This window comes from Doryrhamphus excisus, chromosome 11 (assembly GCF_030265055.1).
Source record: "Doryrhamphus excisus isolate RoL2022-K1 chromosome 11, RoL_Dexc_1.0, whole genome shotgun sequence".
Classification (NCBI taxonomy): domain Eukaryota; kingdom Metazoa; phylum Chordata; class Actinopteri; order Syngnathiformes; family Syngnathidae; genus Doryrhamphus; species Doryrhamphus excisus.
The window spans coordinates 18754022-18776613 of record NC_080476.1 but is presented as its reverse complement, the minus strand read 5'-3'; the positions used below and the strand labels follow the sequence as shown (position 1 = coordinate 18776613).

General features: G+C 33.5%; 1 protein-coding gene across 29 annotated transcripts in view; it reads left to right on the top strand.

The window, feature by feature from the left end:
- Positions 1 to 7883: 7883 nt before the first annotated feature.
- mical3a (microtubule associated monooxygenase, calponin and LIM domain containing 3a) overlaps positions 7884 to 22592 on the top strand; it is a 95330-nt gene continuing 80621 nt past the window's right edge. For 12 of the 29 annotated variants that reach the window (XM_058086385.1, XM_058086400.1, XM_058086393.1 and 9 more), the window contains exon 1: positions 11478 to 11667. The gene's annotated coding sequence lies outside the window, so the exon portion shown is untranslated. Of the gene's footprint in view, positions 7961 to 11475; positions 11668 to 22592 lie in introns of those variants that run through there. The other 17 variants (XM_058086379.1, XM_058086387.1, XM_058086384.1 and 14 more) reach the window with 7 other exon arrangements.

Below are 22592 nucleotides of genomic sequence, written 5' to 3'. Positions count from 1 at the left end.
AGGACCGCAAATTCCAGTGTGGAAATAATCCAATGTTTTTTTTCTTGTGAAGACCATGCACCCCTTGTTGTTGTCCGAGATGGTTTAACCCCCCCACCCCCCCACCCCCACCCCCTGTTCTTCCTGCAGGCAAGCTACAGGGATTAACTAAGTCGTGTAAGTCATGTTGCAACATCAACGTCTTTTTGATTTACATCCATGATCATCACATTCCATGCATTCTTCTCTATATAAGGTATTGCTTCATTAAATAATCCAGTTGCCGTGACAACGACAAACGAATTGGAAAAATGATTTTTTTAAAAATGATAAAAATGTTTTATTTTATTTATATTTTTTTAGCTAGCTTGTATTTTTATTTTTATTTTTATTTTTATTTTTATTTTTATTTTTATTTTTATTTTTATTTTTATTTTTATTTTTATTTTTATTTTTATTTTTATTTTTATTTTTATTTTTATTTTTATTTTTATTTTTATTTATTTTAAAGAAATATGTGTTCATGTTTCACATAATGACTGGGAATGATGGCCAATATTCCCCCAGAAGTGCACTTCCCCTCTACATCTATATAAGGTATTGCTTCATTAATTCCCAAGTTGTTGTTAACGCTTATTATGTTATTTTAATTTTTAATTTTTAATTTTTAATTTTTAATTTTTAATTTTTAATTTTTAATTTTTAATTTTTAATTTTTAATTTTTAATTTTTAATTTTTAATTTTTAATTTTATTAAAAAAAATATGTGTTCATGTTTCACATAAGGATTGGGAATAATGGCCAATATTCCCCCAGAAGTGCACTTCCCCTTTAAGGGATGTGTTACATCTATAAAAGGTATTGCTTCATTAATTCCCAAGTTGTTTTGTTTTTATTGCTCTTATACACACATGTGTTTTGTAAGGTTAGCACAACCTGAGCAATGACTGGTAATCCCGTCGCCGTGACAACGACAAACGAATTGGGAAATTGATAAAAATAAATGATAAAAATGTAAAGGTCCCCACAACCTCGTCATATTGGCAAACTACAGGGATTAACTAAGTCGTGTAAGTCATGTTGCAACATCAACGTCTTTTTGATTTACATCCATGATCATCACATTCCATGCATTCTTGACATGTGTGCTTGTAGGAGCAGATGCCTTCAACTTCACCCCCCCCTCCCCCACCACAAATAATCCTGTCTGTGGTCTCCAACCTCCGGGTTTTATGAGTGTAAATCAACAAGGAGTTAATCTGGATCATGATAGTGGCCACCAACTAAGAAGAGCCGTGGAGTGGAGAACCAGGAAGGGAGGAGTTAAATAAGCACTTCTAGCCACTGACCTTGGAGGAGGAAGTCGAGAGAGGGGGGGGTTCGGGGGGGGGGGGGGGGGGGGGGCAGGAATTTGCATAGCGACAAGAGTTCCAGCACTGCAGCTCGTACTTTAGAGCGAAGCGGAGAGAGAGAAGCATTGCAGCGTTCGATACTGTGAGTAGTACTACACTGGTGTGTATGTGTGTGTGTACACCAGGGGGTACACCCTGGACTGGTGGCCAGCCAATCACAGGGCACATATAGACAAACAACCATTCACACTCACATTCATACCTATGGATAATTTGGAGTGGCTAATTAACCTAGCATGTTTTTTTTTTTTGGAATGTGGGAGGAAACCGGAATACCTGGAGAAAACCCACGCATGCACGGGGAGAACATGAGAGATGGCCGAGGGTGGAATTGAACCCGGGTCTCCTAGCTGTGAGGTCTGCGTGCTAACCACTCGACCGTCGTGCAACCCATTATTATTATTTTTTTAACTCTATATAAAATATAATCTATATAAGGTATTATTATTATTGTTATTATTATTTTTTTTTGTTTTGTTTAGCTAGCTCGTATTAACTCCTTTCTGGAGTTAGAATGTACAAAAAATGGAAATAAATATGTGTTCATGTTTCACATAAGGATTGGGAATGATGGCCAATATTCCCCCAGAAGTGAAAAAAAAAACACTTGACCATCGTGCAGCCCATTATTATTATTATTATTATTTATTTATTTTTATTTTTATTTTTATTTATTTTTTTATAGCTAGCTCGTATTAACTCCTTTCTGGTGTTATACTGTACAAAAAATGGAAATAAATATGTGTTCATGTTTCACATAAGGATTGGGAATGATGGCCAATATTCCCCCAGAAGTGCACTTCTACATCTATATAAGGTATTGCTTCATTAAATAATCTTGTTGCTGTGACAACGACAAACGAATTGGAAAAATGATTTGAAAAAATGATAAAAATGTTTTATTTTATTTATATTTTTTTAGCTAGCTTTTATTAATTTTAATTTTAATTTTAATTTTAATTTTAATTTTTATTTTTATTTTTATTTTTATTTTTATTTTTATTTTTATTTTTATTTTTATTTTTATTTTTATTTTTATTTTTATTTTTATTTTTATTTTTATTTTTATTTTTATTTTTATTTTTATTTTTATTTTTATTTTTATTTTTATTTTTAGCTAGCTCGCATTAACTCCTTTCTGTTGTTAGAACGTACAAAAAATGGAAATAAATATGTGTTCATGTCACACAGAGATGGCCGAGGGTGGAATCGAACCCTGGTCTCCTGGCTGTGAGGTCTGCGTGCTAACCACTCGACTGTCGTGCAGCCCATTATTTTTATTATTATTTTTTTTTTTTTAGCTAGCTCGTATTAACTCCTTTCTGGTGTTAGAATGTACAAAAAAATGTAAATAAATATGTGTTCATGTTTCACATAAGGATTGGGAATGATGGCCAATATTCCCCCAGAAGTGCACGTCCCCTTTAAGGGATGTGTTACATCTATATAAGGTATTGCTTCATTAATTCCTAAGTTGTTGTTATTGCTTATTATGTTATTTTTATTTTTATTTTTATTTTTATTTTTATTTTTATTTTTATTTTTATTTTTATTTTTATTTTTATTTTTATTTTTATTTTTATTTTTATTTTTATTTTTATTTTTATTTTTATTTTTATTTTTATTTTTATTTTTATTTTTATTTTTATTTTTATTTTTATTTATTTTAAAGAAATATGTGTTCATGTTTCACATAAGGATTGGGAATGATGGCCAATATTCCCCCAGAAGTGCACTTCCCCTTTAAGGGATGTGTTACATCTATATAAGGTATTGCTTCATTAATTCCCAAGTTGTTTTGTTTATATTGCTCTTATACACACATGTGTTTTGTAAGGTTAGCACAACTTGAGCAATGACTGGTAATCCCGTCGCCGTGACAACGACAAACGAATTGGGAAATTGATAAAAAATAAATGATAAAAATGTAAAGGTCCCCACAACCTCGTCATATTGGTCACTATAATGAGGGGAGGAGCCTAGATCACCCGGTAAAGCAGGAGTTTTTAGAAGTACTACAAAAACCCAAATGCTTTCACTGTTGTGTCCCTACAGAGAACAATGGCCTCCTAAGAAAATCACATCATCATGACTCTTGTGTACAATCACTGTCCTTCAGGGTCACAGTACACGTTATCTCCATACACGTCCTCCTCCTCGTCCCACCCGGGCTCCACTCTATGGGGCGGGGGGGGGGGGGGGGCACCAGGGGGGGGGCACAGTGTTCACAATTTATGCTAGGCTGTGCCGAGTAGGAGGCCAAGCTCATGTGATGCTGGAAGAAGAGGCTGGGGGAGGTATGAATAGCTGTCATTCACAACCGGGGATGGGGGGGGGGGGGGGGGTTCCCGGGCGGCAGCTGCCCCCCTGCTGACTTCACTCGGACCTGGCATCAGCCTTCTTTGCTCTTCAACGGGGATCACAGTCAAGATACGCACGACTCTGGTCAACACATGTTGGCTCGGAGTTTAAAGCCCCCCGCCCCCCAGGCCCCCCGGCCCCCCGGCCCCCCCGGCCCCCGTGCCCCCCAATGGAGCACCAAATGTGGGGGACATTCGCTCATATGGTCAGTTTGACGTTCCAACGTCAGTTCTGACATCCAAACAAGGCACTGTCCCATCCTTATGTCATGGGTGTGCAACATGCGGCCTCAGGGCCATTTGTGGCACGCGGCAGTTTTTTTATCGGCCCCTGGCTCATTCAAAAATAAAGTAGTAATTTACATTAATAAAGTCAAACTATTGAAAGAAATTTGTAATCTAACAATAAAAAGTTGTAATTTTACAAGAACAATTTTAGTAAACTAAAACTAAAACTAACTAAAACTAAAATTAACTAAACAACTAAATATTTTAGTAGCATAAAGTATATAAATATAAATATATATACAGTATATACATTTTTTAAAGTTGTACTTTTACAAGAATAATGTTGTCACGATATGATTAAAAATAACAATTTTAGTAATCTAAAACTAACTAAAACTAAAAGTAACTAAACAACTAAATATTTTAGTAGCATAAAGTATATAAATATAAATATATATACAGTATATACAGTTTTAAAAGTTGTAATTTTACAAGAATAATGTTGTCACAATATGATTAAAAATAACAATTTTAGTAATCTAAAACTAAAACTAAAAGTAACTAAACAACTAAAAAATGTTAGTAGCATAAAGTATATAAATATAAATATATATATACAGTATATACAATTTTTAAAGTTGTAATTTTACAAGAATAATGTCACGATATGATTAAAAATAATTTTAGTAAACTAAAACTAAAACTAAAACTAACTAAAACTAAAATTAACTAAACAACTAAAAAAATTTAGTAGCATAAAGTATATAAATATAAATATATATACAGTATATACATTTTTAAAAGTTGTAATTTTTGGAAAAAAAATTGGGAAAATTTGCGGAAAAAGTTAAAATTTTATGAATATAAATTTACAATATAAAATCATGAGTAGAAAATTTATAAGACAAAAGTTTAAATTGTTGAAAAAAAATATAAAAAAACAACAAAAATGAATGAAAAAAAAATGAAAAATTTATGTTGCGCAGTGGTTTAGTGGTTAGCATGTCTGCCTCACAATCAGGAAACCGGTGCTCAAATCTCCAAACATTTGTGTACTATGATAACGAACAACGACGAACCGTACCCATTTTGAACTCAAACCAAGCGGGCGATTGCAAACCAAGGCAACATTTTCGGATGTTAACCAAAAACAGCACTAACCGAGCGGATGTTAACCAAGGTACTACTGTATAACTTCATAGCATAAAGTAGCCCTTTGACACCAAACATCAGGAAAAAGGTCACGGGTGTCACCTGACCCCTTTTTAGATTTTAGGTTCGATTTTTACAGACCAGGTTTCTAATCGGTGAAGGATCCAGAAACTGGATCTGCAGTGTGGCCGCACCCTGACCACTGTTCCTGTTTCAGTCCTCACAGTCCTAAAAACGCATGCAGTTAAATTTAGCCCGCCCGCCCGGCCGGCCGCAGACGGACTCGTACCTCCAGCGATCTGGAGCTTTTGTCAGCTTTTTGTCAGCTTCATGTTCAATTCCCATTTTCCTTCCTTTCAATTCCCATTTTCACGGTTGGCGTTCTTCATGGATATGCGTTACCTGAAGATAATACTTGTAAATTGATTTTTGCAAGAATAAAGTCAAAATCTTAAAAAAAAAATTGCAAAAAAAGCCTACAAACAAAACAAATAAAGTTATAATTTTTGGAAAATTTAGTTCAGGAAAAATTAATAATGTTACAAGAATAAAGTGGAAATAGCATAAAAATACAAGAAAAACTTTGAAGTAGTTGAAAAATTCAGCAGAAATTAAAAGAAAAGGAATTTTATAAAATTATTATTATTATTATTTTACTAAATATGAAGAGAAAAAAATGGGCAAGAGCATGGAAATACAAGAAAAACTTTGTAGTAGTTGGAAAATTCAGCAGAAATAAAAAAAAGAAAATAAAGTGAAAGTATGAAGAGAAAAAAATGGGCAAAAGCATAGAAATACAAGAAAAACTTTGAAGTAGTTGAAAAATTCAGCAGAAATTTAAAAAATATATAATTTTATGAGAATAAAGTGAAAATATGAAGAGAAAAAAAATGGACAATAGCATGGAAATACAAGAAAAACTTTGAAGTAGTTGAAAAATTCAGCAAAAATTTAAAATAATAATTTTAAGAGAATAAAGTGAAAACATGGGCAAGAGCATGTAAATTCAAGAAAAACTTTGAAGTAGTTGGAAAATTCAGCAGAAATTAATTTTTTTAATGAGAATAAAGTAAAAATATGAGGAGAAAAAAATGGGCAGTAGCGTAGAAATTCAAGAAAAACTTTGAAGTAGTTGAAAAATTCAGCAGAAATTAAAAAAAATAATTTTATGAGAATAAAGTGAAAATATGAAGAGAAAAAAATGACAATGAAGTTGTAATATTATGACAAAAAAATAACATCATTTAATGTTTTTTGTGATAAAAGTTCTAATGTTCTGAGAATAAAGTTCTAACTTACCAAAGTTTATTTAAAGTGGGGTATTAAAATGATGCAGTCATAAATAAACATGATTACATCCCAAATAATGTTTAGGGATTGGCAGAAACATTTCTGCCATTTTGGATTTTTGCATTTTTGCATTTTTTGATTTTTGCATGACAGAAACATTTCTGGCATTTTTGGATTTTTGGATTTTTTCATGACAGAAACATTTCTGCCATATTTACATTTTTTTATTTTTGCATGACAGAAACATTTCTGCCATTTTTGCTTTTTTACATTTTTACATTTTTGCATTTTTGCATGAAAGAAACATTTCTGCCATTTTGGATTTTTGCATGACAGAAACATTTCTGGCATTTTTGGATTTTTGCATTTTTTGATTTTTGCATGACAGAAACATTTGTGCCATTTTTGCATTTTTACATTTTTGCATGACAGAAACGTTTCTGGCATTTTTGGATTTTTGCATTTTTTGATTTTTGCATGACAGAAACATTTCTGCCATTTTTGCATTTTTGCATGACAGAAAAATTTCTGGCATTTTTGGATTTTTGCATTTTTTGATTTTTGCATGACAGAAACATTTCTGCCATTTTTGGATTTTTGCATTTTTTGATTTTTGCATGACAGAAACATTTGTGCCATTTTTGCATTTTTGCATTTTTGCATTTTTACATTTTTGCATGACAGAAACATTTCTGGCATTGTTTGATTTTTGCATTTTTTGATTTTTGCATGACAGAAACATTTCTGCCATTTTTGCATTTTTGCATGACAGAAAAATTTCTGGCATTTTTGGATTTTTGCATTTTTGCATTTTTTGATTTTTGCATGACAGAAACATTTCTGCCATTTTTGGATTTTTGCATTTTTTGATTTTTGCATGACAGAAACATTTCTGGCATTTTTGGATTTTTGCATTTTTGGATGCAAAAAATTTGGGATTTTTGTGTGCTTGACCTCGGACTGCAAATAAACGAAAACAACAAAAAACAACAGCAGTTTAGCGTCCGTTTACAGTCCGTTGTGTGCAGAACTATAAATAGTTTGCTACGGTGCATGGTGGGTGGGTGGGGGGGGGGGTCAGACTTAAAAACATTTGCAGCACAGCTTGATGAGTTATTAGCCGTGACTCAGCAGTCAGCCTGCCGCTAAGTCAGTCAGTCAGTCAGTCAGTCAGTCGGTCAAACGGAATTATCCCAAACTCAACCCCGCCCTTTTAAAAAAAAAAAAAAACACCTATTGTGTCTGCGTTCTTTCAGTGACCCCTCCCATTTTGTGAACGGGTGGGCGTGTGACATCACAACTCCCCCCCCCCCCTTTCACCACTCCTGCTGCTGCTTCTCTTCTCCCTCCCTGCCGCTAATGCGTGCGGCCAATCAGCATGCAGAGACACACGATCACGTGTTTATCACCTCTTGGTTTGGTCGCCATGACAACCAGCGCCGGTCCAGGCAGCATCGGAAGAAGAAGGAGGGGGGGGGGGGACACACACGGAGGACAAAATCCCAGCAGGAATCTTCCTAATGTCTTCCCGTCACGATCGTAAGTACTTATTATTATTTTTTTTTAACTCGACTCGTTCTCCAGACGGCGAGCATCGCCAAGCGTGCTTGGTCATGTGACTTGTGACAGATTTGAGGAATGACATCATGTCGATTCCTTTGTTACGTACGTGATGGAGCCCGCCATCACCTTCGCCGCTTCATCACGGCCATCATGTGGCAAAACTGGCGACCGAGTGTTGGGAAGTCTGCAGCAGGTCATGCTAATATTTTTAGCATTTTTTAGCATTTTTTAGCATTGTTGTTGTCACGGCGACGGGATTACCAGTCATTGCTCAGGTTGTGCTAACCTTACGTTAGCCTTACCTAACACATGTGCGGATAAGAGCAATAACAACAACTTAGGAATTATGTTATGAAGCAATACCTTATATAGATGTAGAAGTGCACTTCTGGGGGAATATTGGCCATCATTCCCAATCCTTATGTGAAACATGAACACATATTTATTTCCATTTTTTTGTACATTCTAACACCAGAAAGGAGTTAATACGAGCTAGCTATAAAAAATAAAAATAAAAATAAAAATAAAAATAAAAATAAAAATAAAAATAAAAATAAAAATAAAAATAAAAATAAAAATAAAAATAAAAATAAAAATAAAAATAAAAATAAAAATAAAAATAAAAATAAAAATAAAAATAAAAATAAAAATAAAAATAATAAAACATTCTAACACCAGAAAGGAGTTAATACGAGCTAGCTATAAAATAAAAATAAAAATAAAAATAAAAACAAAAATAAAAATAAAAATAAAAATAAAAATAAAAATAAAAATAAAAATAAAAATAAAAATAAAAATAAAAATAAAAATAAAAATAAAAATAAAAATAAAAATAAAAAAACATTCTAACACCAGAAAGGAGTTAATACGAGCTAGCTAAAAAAAAAATAATAATAATGGGCTGCACGAAGGTCGAGTGGTTAGCACATCTAGGAGACCCGGGTTCAATTCCACCCTCGGCATGTGTGAGTTTTCTCCGGGTATTCCATTTTTTCCCCCCATTCCAAAAAACATGCTAGATTAATTAGCGACTCCAAATTGTCCATAGGTATGAATGTGAGTGTGAATGGTTGTTTGTCTATATGTGCCCTGTGATTGGCTGGCCACCAGTCCAGAGTGTACACCGCTTCTTGTCTGAAGACAGCTGGGATAGGCTCCAGCACCCCTGGGACCCTCGTGAGGATAAGTGGTAGAAAATGTATGAATTAATAATAATAATAATAATAAAAATAATAATAATAATACAAGGCAGCACAAAGGTCTAGTTAGAACGCAGACCTCACAGCTAGGAGACCAGGGTTCAATTCCACCCTCGGCCATCTCTGTGTGGATTTTTTTTATGTAATGTTTTTTTCCCACATTCCAAAAAAAACATGCTAGGTTAATTAGCGACTCCAAATTGTCCATAGGTATGAATGTGAGTGTGAATGGTTGTTTGTCTATATGTGGCCTGTGATTGGCTGGCCACCAGTTGGGATAGGCTCCAGCACGCCCACAACCCTTGTGAGGATAAGCGGTAGAAAATGAATAAATGAATGAATAATAATAATAATAATAATAATACGAGCTAGCTAACTATGCACATGATTGGAACACACCTATTTCAACTACAAAGCCCTAAAAAAACCCCTGTAACAACATTTTATTATTTGTTATGATCATACAAGAACAAGTACATTGATGATAACATGTAGTACTTGCAGTATTTTGTTGTATTTAACACTATAACATTCTTATGCTAACGTAAGCTATGAAAAATGTCCAAGATTCATGTCCATATTTGCATGATGTGATGTCAACGCTGATGCCGGAAGTAAACTGCGGTTCCAAGCGACTCATTTAGTAATTTAGTAGATGGAGTTAGTAATAATAATAATAATAATAATAATAATAATAATAATTACTATCATCATCTTAATTGCATCACATAGCAGCTTGTACTGCTGTAGCTCATTCCAAGCCGCAGTCACGACACTCGCATGACCTTTTCCCTGGAAGCAGCCAGCACGTTTATGACCATAATCTTTTATTATCGCTTTATATATGTCATCTGAATTTAATATCTGGACTCCTGGGTGGTTGCTGGGAGTAATATCCAATTTTTCTGTAGTATAAGTATCATAATATCAGAGCTTCTGTGTGCTACAAACAGATAGGTGACACTTCTTTATTTTATTTTATTTTAAATATTTTATATACTTATTTTATAAAATGTATTTAATACCTAATAATAATGACCATGATTTTATTTGTTGCATTATATCACAAGGAAAAATAAAAACACTTTTTTAATTATTATTTACTATTATTTTTACTATTTACTATTATTAGTTACTATTACTATTATTTTTTACATTATTATTATCATCATTGTTATATCTAACTAATCTATTTTTTATACATTCACAATGTTTTCAATATTGTGTAAAAATAATGCTAATGTCTTTTGAAAACTATTTAAAGTATATTATTATTAATACTGTTATTATTTTTACTATTACTATTATTTTTTACATTATTATTATCATCATTGTTATAACAAACACTATTTTTCATACAGTCACAATGTTTTCAATATTGTGTAAAAATAATGCTGAAAACTATTTAAAGTATATTATCATTAATTCTGTTATTATTTTTATTATTTTTACTATTTACTATTATTATTTACTTTTACTATTATTTTTTATGTTATTATTATCATCATTGTTATATCAAACACTATTTTTATACATTCACAATGTTTTCAATATTGTGTAAAATAATGCTGAAAACTACTTAAAGTATCTTATTATTAATACTGTTATTATTTTTATTATTTTTACTATTTACTATTATTATTTACTATTACTATTATTTTTTATATTATTATTATCATTGTTATATCAAACACTATTTTTTATATATTCACGATGTTTTCAATATTGTGTAAAAATAATGATGAAAACTATTTAAAGTATATTATCATTAATACTGTTATTATTTTTTATTATTTTTACTATTTACTATTGTTATTTACTATTACTATTATTTTTTATATTATTATTATCATTGTTATATCAAACACTAGTTTTTATACATTCACAATGTTTTCAATATTGTGTAAAAATAATACTGAAAACTATTTAAAGTATATTATTATTAATACTATACTATTATTTTTTATTATTGTGGTGTTTTCCTTTAATTTTCCTCGTGGGCAGCAGCGCTGCTACGTCACGCTGTAATGGACCAATCGGATTAAAGGATGTTAAACCATGTTGGTCCGCTCCAATGAACTATGCGGGTGCAGGATTTTTATCTTTAAAATAAAACGTGAGTGTGTAGAGCATTTCGGTTCATGCTAACGTCAAAAGTACATCTTATTGGAGTCGGAGGTGTCATCCCAATGACGTTTAAATAATCTGTAATAGTCTCATGACGTTTTGTTTTGTCTACCTTTAATCCGTCACCCCCCACCTTGCCGCCGCGATGGTTTCGACCGATCCTCCTCTTGTCAGTTTCAAGTTGCGCCTTCTCTCCTCTGCGCCTGTTTTAGCTTGCGCCTCTTGGTCTCCTTTTGCTTCGTTCATTCACATTGTGGCTTTTTTTTCTTTTTTTTGCGAAGTTAAACGTGGACTAACTAGCAAAAAAATGGCTTCTCCTACGCTACGATACGAATGAGTGGATTATAATCACACAAGGTAAGATTACGTCTTTTCGCACCCGCAGATTGACTAGTAAGTAAACATTCTTCCAGGTTTCCTGGGATTCGAACACGTTCGCAGACGTCACGGTGTGTTTAATTCATGAGCTCCAACAACGACAATGACATTAAATTGTTATTGTTATTAAAAAAATAATAATGCTATATGTTAGTGTTTGCTAGTCGGGTGTTCTCAAACGGGACGGGTTGGGTTAGCATGGAAGTCCTTGAGTGGCTGCGGTATTATTTTCAGTCAGGGTGGCTTCTACTAAGGGATAAATGCTTATTTTTTAATTATTCTTATTATTATTATTAATTCCATAATGGTATTGTTGGATATTTTGCATGACTTGAGTTGTTTTATTGCTGGAAGTACTATACAGTACAGTAAATATATACATTTGCATGCAGTTATTACATTCAATGCATTTTTATACAAAATGGTTTAGCTTTTGTTTAAGACAGGGGTCTCAAACTCAATTTACCTGGGGGGGGGGGGCACTAGAGCTAGGGTCTGGGTAAGGCTGGGCCGCATCAGGTTTTCCAAAAAAAAAACAACGCATTTATTAAAAACAGAAAAATATGCAAACTTTTTCAGTGCTTTGGTTCCGATTTTCTACAATAAAAACTCCGATAAAACATTCCACTGTTCTCAAATATCTTAATTTTTATTTTTCTGCACAAAATAAGATGAAAAATAAATAAATCAAGAATAAAGAAAATCAATCAATCAGTAATAAATAAATAAATATAATAATAATAATAAAAACTTAAGAAACCACATATAGTTGGTGGGTAGACAAATTATTTTTTTCAGATTAAAATGAACAAAGCATTATTAGAGCCCTGTAGACATGACAAAACACGACTATAGTCACATTTATACTTTTTTTATTTACAACATATTGCGCAACTGCAGGGTCTTGAGACACATGCTAACTCGCAAACTAGAGAGCTAGCGACCTAAACGGTAGCCTTCAAGTTATTTCCTTTCAACTTAAATCGCCAAAAACTTACCACTTCCACACTGACAGGGAGGATAACTATTAACAGTTATTTAACCTTTAACATGAACATTAATCAAACGTAATAATTTTTTCTGGGTACATGATACCATACAGCATCCATATCAAACTTGCGCGGGGCCGCGCTAACATTAAACTTTCATATCAAGGCGGGGGCCTCAAACTAGTGTCCCGCGGGCCACATTTGGCTTCAATTGTTTGTGCCGATCTTGTCGCTGCACTGCTTGTTGGGTGTTTCTAATATTGGCTTTCTGCCATAATCTGCATGAGTCAATAACTGCTTAGTGGTGTTGCATGATGCGCCCTGCTGCGCTCTAACATCGGAATTAGAATTTAGAATTTACCATGGAGATTTAAATGTACACTTACCTGATAAATCTGTGCCTTCTGAGGACTCAAAAGTACTACATATTGTCCTCTTTTGCAAAGAAATTCCTAATATCTGTGTATGTTTTGTTGACGGACTGCATAGTCATCGTCAGTCTGTGTGTGAGTGGGACACTAAGAGCTTCTGCGCCCCCCTACAAGGCCCCAGGCTGTACCCCGACTCTTGCCTGAAGACAGATGGGATAGGTTCCAGCATAAGCGGCATCAGAAATGCATGTATGCAAGGACGGTGCAACAGATTTTTATTTTATTTTATTTTATTTGTTGAATTTTCCAGTATTCCTTTTTATTTTATTTTATTTTATTTTATTTTATTTTATTTTATTTTATTTTATTTTATTTTATTTTATTTTATTTTATTTTATTTTATTTTATTTTATTTTATTTTATTTTATTTTATTTTATTTGTTGAATTTTCCAGTACTCCTTTTTAAACTTTATTCATTCATTTTCTACCGCTTTGCGGGGGGTGCTGGAGCCTATCCCAGCTGTCTTTGGGGCGAGAGGCGGGGTACACCCTGGACTAGCGGCCAGCCAATCACAGGGCACATATAGACAAACAACCATTCACACTCACATTCATACCTATGGACAATTTGGAGTCGGCAATTAACCTAGCATGTTTTTGGAATGTGGGAGGAAATTTTATTTTATTTTATTTTATTTTATTTTATTTTATTTTATTTTATTTTATTTTATTTTATTTTATTTTATTTTATTTTATTTTATTTTATTTTATTTTATTTTATTTTATTTTATTTTATTTTATTCATTTATTTTTAGTTTAGTTTAGTTTAGTTTTAGTTTAGTTTTAGTTTAGTTTAGTTTAGTTTAGTTTAGTTTAGTTTAGTTTAGTTTAGTTTAGTTTAGTTTAGTTTAGTTTAGTTTAGTTTAGTTTAGTTTATTCATTCATTCATTTTCTACCGCTTTTCCTCATGAGGGTCGCGGGGGGTGCTGGAGCCTATCCCAGCTGTCTTCGGGCGTAAGGCGGGGTACACCCTGGACTGGTCGCCAGCCAATCACAGGGCACATATAGACAAACAACCATTCACACTCACATTCATACCTATGGACAATTTGGAGTCGGCAATTAACCTAGCATGTTTTTAGAATGTGGGAGGAAATTATATTTTATTTTATTTTATTTTATTTTTATTTTTTTTTAGTTCAGTTTAGTTTAGTTTAGTTTATTTCAGTTTATTTTATTTTATTTTAGTTTAGTTTAGTTTAGTTTATTTGTTGAATTTTCCAGTATTCCTTTTTGAACTGCCCCCATCCTACCTCTGTTGGATTCGACCCCCCCACAATTAGAGTGGCTAATGGTGCAGTTGAGACAACAGTGACCTGGGACAAAAATGTGGAAAATTCTTTCCCTTAATGGTATGAAAGATAAATTTGGCTTTACTTTTGGAATTTCACACTTTTGAAATCCTTCTTAAGCCAGAAGCTAATTGTTTTCCCAAGATGCATCCCTCGTCTCGTGCAGGCACTGAAGTCCAGATTGATGTCGATAAGTCGACGCCATCTTTGGCTCATGCAGATCCAAGCGGTCATTATGCAAAACCCTGACTCACTTGAACCAATTTCTGGTTGTCTATCAGGACCGGAATGACTTCCAGTTGAGTCAGCCCCCACCGGGCTACAAAAAGCAGTGGAATTGGCAGCCGTTAGATGACAGGATACAGGAAAAGACGGCCAATGAAGGCAAGTCCGGATGGGTCATAACCCAGCTGGAAGTTTCCAACGTAGAATAATGCAAACAAACCATAAATGCTAGTATTTATTTACATTATAGTCAGGCTGCAAGTCATGATTATTTTCTTTGTAGAGTCACCCGAAGCCTGTTTTTCGATTAATCGAATATTCAGTTGGCCACAAGACAGACCAAATGGTATTGGTATTATTATTGTTATTATTATTATTATTATTAATTATATCTGATGCCCGTAAAGTAAAGCTTTGAAGCCAGTCCCTCTGATACCTTTAACAGGTTGTGATGTAACCAACAGAGTAAAAAAAATAATAATTTATTTTTATTTTTATTTTTATTTTTATTTTTATTTTTATTTTTATTTTTATTTTTATTTTTATTTTTATTTTTATTTTTATTTTTATTTTTATTTTTATTTTTATTTTTATTTTTCATAGTAAATAAAATGAAATGCAAAAATCCTTGTTATTATTCTTATTATTTTTCTTGCTTTTTGTTGTGTGTGGTCTTGACAATGACCGGACTAGGTTCTACTTTGTCGGCTATAGTGTCTGATTACACATCCCCGTTCAGTGCGAACCGAGGACTGGAGTGTCCGGGTAACCGGAGCCATGTAACCGTGCCTCCGCACCCTTCCAGGGAGTCAATGCAAACGAACAAGACAACGGTCTACTTCCATGAAAGATGTAGGGAGCAAGCGGCGTGTGCTATTGATAGCATAGCATAGCATAGCGGGGCTGTGTGTCAGTGTTCCAGCATGCTTCCTTCATTCCTCTTGTGGTTCAGGCATTTTTGGCTGCATAGTTGCCGTGCCTGCTCTGGTTTTTATGAATGACACGTGCTGATTTTGACATTTTCTTTATTATTAGGACTGTTGTAAGCAGTCTTCTAATTGAGTATATCTGCACATTCATAGTCAGCCTGTGTGTTAATAGGACACAAAGAGATTTTAATTTTAATTTTAATTGTAATTGTAATTTTAATTGTAATTTTAATTTTAATTTTAATTTTAATTTTAATTTTAATTTTAATTTTAATTTTAATTTTAATTTTTATTTTTATTTTTATTTTTATTTTTATTTTTATTTTTATTTTTATTTTTATTTTTATTTTTATTTTTATTATTATTTTTATTATTATTATTATTATTATTATTAATTATATCTGATACCCGTAAAGTAAATCTTTGAAGCCAGTCCATCTGATACCTTTATCAGGTTGTGATGTAACCAACAGAGTAAAAAAAAAATTTAATTTTAATTTTAATTGAAACTCGAGTATAAAATAAAATAAAAACAACTTAAACTATATTAGGAAAGCAGGAAGTGAAAAATTTAAGTTACTGATTGTAAAAGTATTTTTTAATTTTAATTTTAATTTTAATTTTAATTTTAATTTTAATTTTAATTTTAATTTTAATTTTAATTTTAATTTTAATTTTAATTTTAATTTTAATTTTAATTTTAATTTTAATTTTAATTTTAATTTTAATTTTAATTTTAATTTTAATTTTAATTTGTGAGAGTAATTACTTTTATTGTTTTATAAGTTCTTATCTTGACACATTCTTGCAGGATTAACATGAACATCTGCAGGGTTGGTGTTGGCGCATCCAGGCACCTCCAGGACCTGGGGGGTCGCTGGGGGGTCGCTGGGGGTCTCTGATCAGTCACGGGAACATTTCTTCTTCAGCACATTCAAACACTTTCTATTGTCTAAGCAAATGGATATAAGAGTGATAACTAATATTATTTTCATTCTATCTACATTTTATTCGAACATATTGTTTAAAATATGCTGCTATATCCGCGACTATGAAATATTCATATACTAGCCTATTTGTAAAAAAAAAATGTTTGAGTCCTTGAGAGTCCCACTTGGTTAGAGTGACCTAGTACAGGCAGTGTATAAATAGACTACAGTCATGGTTGCATTAATACTTCAACTGTACAACTGGGTGTAGCCGTGAGCACATTTTATGGCCCTAATATTCCGCTAAAACCTCTCCTTCTGTGAAAATATGCAACTTTTATAAGCTGCCGCGCCTGCTTGGAATTTTCGACCGTTAGCTGAGAGGTGCAGGAAGAGAGTCCCCCCCCCGTTGGGCGCCCTGGCGGCATCAGCCCGGCGGGACACAATGCCATTTAAGGATACACACCAAAGCACACCGCAGTCATCTCAGCTATTTTGGACACTGTGGTAGATAAACATTTTGTTGTTGTATTCTGGTGCTACTGGTAGCAATAGAAACAATGTTATGTTTATTTGTTACCTTTTAATTTAGCGTAATTTAGCTTTAGCACACACTAGCATGTAAAGAGAAAATAATATTTGTTCACACAGAATGACTATTGATGAAATTAAACAGCCGACATCCTCCTCCCGCTCCTGGGAATTAAAATCATCACAATTTCATCACACACTTTGTCGGCCTCTCTCCGCCTTTTTGCTGTCTCTTTTATTATCCATGAGCTTCATTAGCTAAATTATCCATTTAGCTTGAGCTATGCTCTCCAGTAGTGTAGCCTTTTAAAACAAATTGGTGCTAGCATGACGGCGGCGGTTAGCGGTCCGCATCGTTCTACCTAATTATGCATTTTTGACCTTGTGTGACTTATACTCTGGAGCGACTTATATATATTTTTTTCTACCTAATTATGCATTTTTGGACTTGTGTGACTTATACTCCAAAGCGACTTATGTATGTTTTTTTCTACCTAATTATGCATTTTTGGCCTTGTGTGACTTATACTCCGGAGCAACTTATATATGTTTTTTTTCTACCTAATTATGCATTTTTGGCCTTGTGCGACTTATACTCTGGAGCGACTTATGTATGTTTTTTTCTACCTAATTATGCATTTTTGGCCTTGTGCAACTTATACTCCAGAGCGACTTATGTATGTTTTTTTTCGACCTAATTATGCATTTTTAGCCTTGTGCGACTTATACTCCAGTGCGACTTATATATGTTTTTTTTCTACCTAATTATGCATTTTTGGACTTGTGCGACTTATACTCTGGAGCAACTTATATATGTTTTTTTCTAGCTAATTATGCATTTTTGGCCTTGTGCGACTTATACTCCGGAGCGACTTATGCATGTTTTTTTCTACCTAATTATGCATTTTTGGCCTTGTGCGACTTATACTGTGGAGCGACTTATGTATGTTTTTTTTTTAACCTAACTATGCATTTTTGGCCTTGTGCGACTTATACTCCAGAGCGACTTATGTATGTTTTTTTTCGACCTAATTATGCATTTTTAGCCTTGTGCGACTTATACTCCAGTGCGACTTATATATGTTTTTTTTCTACCTAATTATGCATTTTTGGACTTGTGCGACTTATACTCTGGAGCAACTTATATATGTTTTTTTCTAGCTAATTATGCATTTTTGGCCTTGTGCGACTTATACTCCGGAGCGACTTATGCATGTTTTTTTCTACCTAATTATGCATTTTTGGCCTTGTGCGACTTATACTGTGGAGCGACTTATGTATGTTTTTTTTTTAACCTAACTATGCATTTTTGGCCTTGTGCGACTTATACTCCAGAGCGACTTATATATGTTTTTTTTCTACCTAATTATGCATTTTTGGACTTGTGCGACTTATACTCCGGAGCGACTTATGCATGTTTTTTTTTCTACCTAATTATGCATTTTTGGCATTGTGCGACTTATACTCCAGTGCGACCTATGTATGTTTTTTTTTGTACCTAATTATGCATTTTTGACCTTGTATGACTTATACTCTGGAGCGACGTATATATGTTTTTTTGTACCTAATTATGCATTTTTGGCCTTGTGCGACTTATACTCCGGAGCGACTTATGTATGTTTTTTTTGTACCTAATTATGCATTTTTGACCTTGTGTGACTTATACTCTGGAGTGACTTATGTATGTTTTTTTCTACCTAATTATGCATTTTTGACCTTGTGTGACTTATACTCCAGAGCGACTTATATATGTTTTTTTCTACCTAATTATACATTTTTAGCCTTGTGTGACTTATACTCTGGATCGACTTATATATGTTTTTTTTCTACCTAATTATGCATTTTTGGCCTTGTGCGACTTATACTCCGGAGTGACTTATATATGTTTTTTTCTACATAATTATGCATTTTTGGCCTTGTGCGACTTGCACTCCAGAGCGACTTATGTATGTTTTTTTCTACCTAATTACGCATTTTTGGCCTTGTGCGACTTATACTCTGGAGCGACTTATATATATTTTTTTCTACCTAATTATGCATTTTTGGACTTGTGTGACTTATACTCCAAAGCGACTTATGTATGTTTTTTTCTACCTAATTATGCATTTTTGGCCTTGTGTGACTTATACTCCGGAGCAACTTATATATGTTTTTTTTCTACCTAATTATGCATTTTTGGCCTTGTGCGACTTATACTCTGGAGCGACTTATGTATGTTTTTTTCTACCTAATTATGCATTTTTGGCCTTGTGCAACTTATACTCCAGAGCGACTTATGTATGTTTTTTTTCGACCTAATTATGCATTTTTAGCCTTGTGCGACTTATACTCCAGTGCGACTTATATATGTTTTTTTTCTACCTAATTATGCATTTTTGGACTTGTGCGACTTATACTCTGGAGCAACTTATATATGTTTTTTTCTAGCTAATTATGCATTTTTGGCCTTGTGCGACTTATACTCCGGAGCGACTTATGCATGTTTTTTTCTACCTAATTATGCATTTTTGGCCTTGTGCGACTTATACTGTGGAGCGACTTATGTATGTTTTTTTTTTAACCTAACTATGCATTTTTGGCCTTGTGCGACTTATACTCCAGAGCGACTTATGTATGTTTTTTTTCGACCTAATTATGCATTTTTAGCCTTGTGCGACTTATACTCCAGTGCGACTTATATATGTTTTTTTTCTACCTAATTATGCATTTTTGGACTTGTGCGACTTATACTCTGGAGCAACTTATATATGTTTTTTTCTAGCTAATTATGCATTTTTGGCCTTGTGCGACTTATACTCCGGAGCGACTTATGCATGTTTTTTTCTACCTAATTATGCATTTTTGGCCTTGTGCGACTTATACTGTGGAGCGACTTATGTATGTTTTTTTTTTAACCTAACTATGCATTTTTGGCCTTGTGCGACTTATACTCCAGAGCGACTTATATATGTTTTTTTTCTACCTAATTATGCATTTTTGGACTTGTGCGACTTATACTCCGGAGCGACTTATGCATGTTTTTTTTTCTACCTAATTATGCATTTTTGGCATTGTGCGACTTATACTCCAGTGCGACCTATGTATGTTTTTTTTTGTACCTAATTATGCATTTTTGACCTTGTATGACTTATACTCTGGAGCGACTTATATATGTTTTTTTGTACCTAATTATGCATTTTTGGCCTTGTGCGACTTATACTCCGGAGCGACTTATGTATGTTTTTTTTGTACCTAATTATGCATTTTTGACCTTGTGTGACTTATACTCTGGAGTGACTTATGTATGTTTTTTTCTACCTAATTATGCATTTTTGACCTTGTGTGACTTATACTCCAGAGCGACTTATATATGTTTTTTTCTACCTAATTATACATTTTTAGCCTTGTGTGACTTATACTCTGGATCGACTTATATATGTTTTTTTTCTACCTAATTATGCATTTTTGGCCTTGTGCGACTTATACTCCGGAGTGACTTATATATGTTTTTTTCTACATAATTATGCATTTTTGGCCTTGTGCGACTTGCACTCCAGAGCGACTTATGTATGTTTTTTTCTACCTAATTACGCATTTTTGGCCTTGTGCGACTTATACTCCGGAGCGACTTATGTATGTTTTTTTTGTACCTAATTATGCATTATTGGCCTTGTGCGACTTATACTCTGGAGCGACTTATGTATGTTTTTTTCTACCTAATTATGCATTTTTGGCCTTGTGTGACTTATACTCCAGAGCGACTTATGTGTGTTTTTTCTACCTAATTATGCATTTTTGGCCTTGTGCGACTTGTACTCCGGAGTGACTTATATATGTTTTTTCTACCTAGTTATGCACTTTTGGCCTTGTGCGACTTATACTCTGGAACGACTTATACATGTTTTTTTTCTACCTAATTATGCATTTTTGGCCTTGTGCGACTTGTTCTGCAGAGTGACTTATGTATGTTTTTTTGTACCTAATTATGCATTATTGGCCTTGTGCGACTTATACTCTGGAGCGACTTATATATGTTTTTTTCTACCTAATTATGCATTTTTGGCCTTGTGCGACTTATACTCCGGAGCGACTTATGGATGTTTTTTTTCCTACCTAATTATGCATTTTTGACCTTGTGTGACTTATACTCCAGAGCGACTTATATATGTTTTTTTCTACCTAATTATACATTTTTAGCCTTGTGTGACTTATACTCTGGATCGACTTATATATGTTTTTTTTCTACCTAATTATGCATTTTTGGCCTTGTGCGACTTATACTCCGGAGTGACTTATATATGTTTTTTTCTACATAATTATGCATTTTTGGCCTTGTGCGACTTGCACTCCAGAGCGACTTATGTATGTTTTTTTCTACCTAATTACGCATTTTTGGCCTTGTGCGACTTATACTCCGGAGCGACTTATGTATGTTTTTTTTGTACCTAATTATGCATTATTGGCCTTGTGCGACTTATACTCTGGAGCGACTTATGTATGTTTTTTTCTACCTAATTATGCATTTTTGGCCTTGTGTGACTTATACTCCAGAGCGACTTATGTGTGTTTTTTCTACCTAATTATGCATTTTTGGCCTTGTGCGACTTGTACTCCGGAGTGACTTATATATGTTTTTTCTACCTAATTATGCACTTTTGGCCTTGTGCGACTTATACTCTGGAGCGACTTATACATGTTTTTTTTCTACCTAATTATGCATTTTTGGCCTTGTGCGACTTGTTCTGCAGAGTGACTTATGTATGTTTTTTTGTACCTAATTATGCATTATTGGCCTTGTGCGACTTATACTCTGGAGCGACTTATATATGTTTTTTTCTACCTAATTATGCATTTTTGGCCTTGTGCGACTTATACTCCGGAGCGACTTATGGATGTTTTTTTTCCTACCTAATTATGCATTTTTGGCCTTGTGCGACTTGTTCTCCAGAGTGACTTATATGTTTTTTTTGTACCTTATTATGCATTATTGGCCTTGTGCGACTTATACTGTGGAGCGACTTATATACGTTTTTTTCTACATAATTATGCATTTTTGGCCTTGTGCGACTTATACTCCGGAGCGACTTATAGTCCAGAAAATACGGTACACATTTTGGCAAATTTTGCCTGTTTTTTCTTGTCCATTTTGTGATTCCTTCGTCAAAATGGTAGAAATGAGTGGCTTCATCCTTCCGTATGTCAGCATGGTTTGTCATTTTACAGCTGCAGTGCCCTCTGTTTCATGGTGTGGGATTTACTGCCTGTTCACACAACTGTGTCATAAACACCATCATTACATTTATGGTTGTGGTCACCAGAACGGCACACAGGGAAAGGCTTGTTTTTCTACCCGCTGCGAATTTGCCACAGAGGCATTAAGTTGTCATTTGGTTTTGATCGATACAAATGTTGTAGTTTCTCTTTATAAGACACCGGCTTAACAAAATCATCAAAAATAGCGCATCCAAAAAAAATAGGCCACTCTTAACATCCCCGCTTCGTGTGATTGGCATCTATTGGCACAAAGGACAGTTCCAGTTCCTCGTGTATTTAGGAACTTTTCCCAATCTAATTGTCCAAAAATTACAATTTCATTTA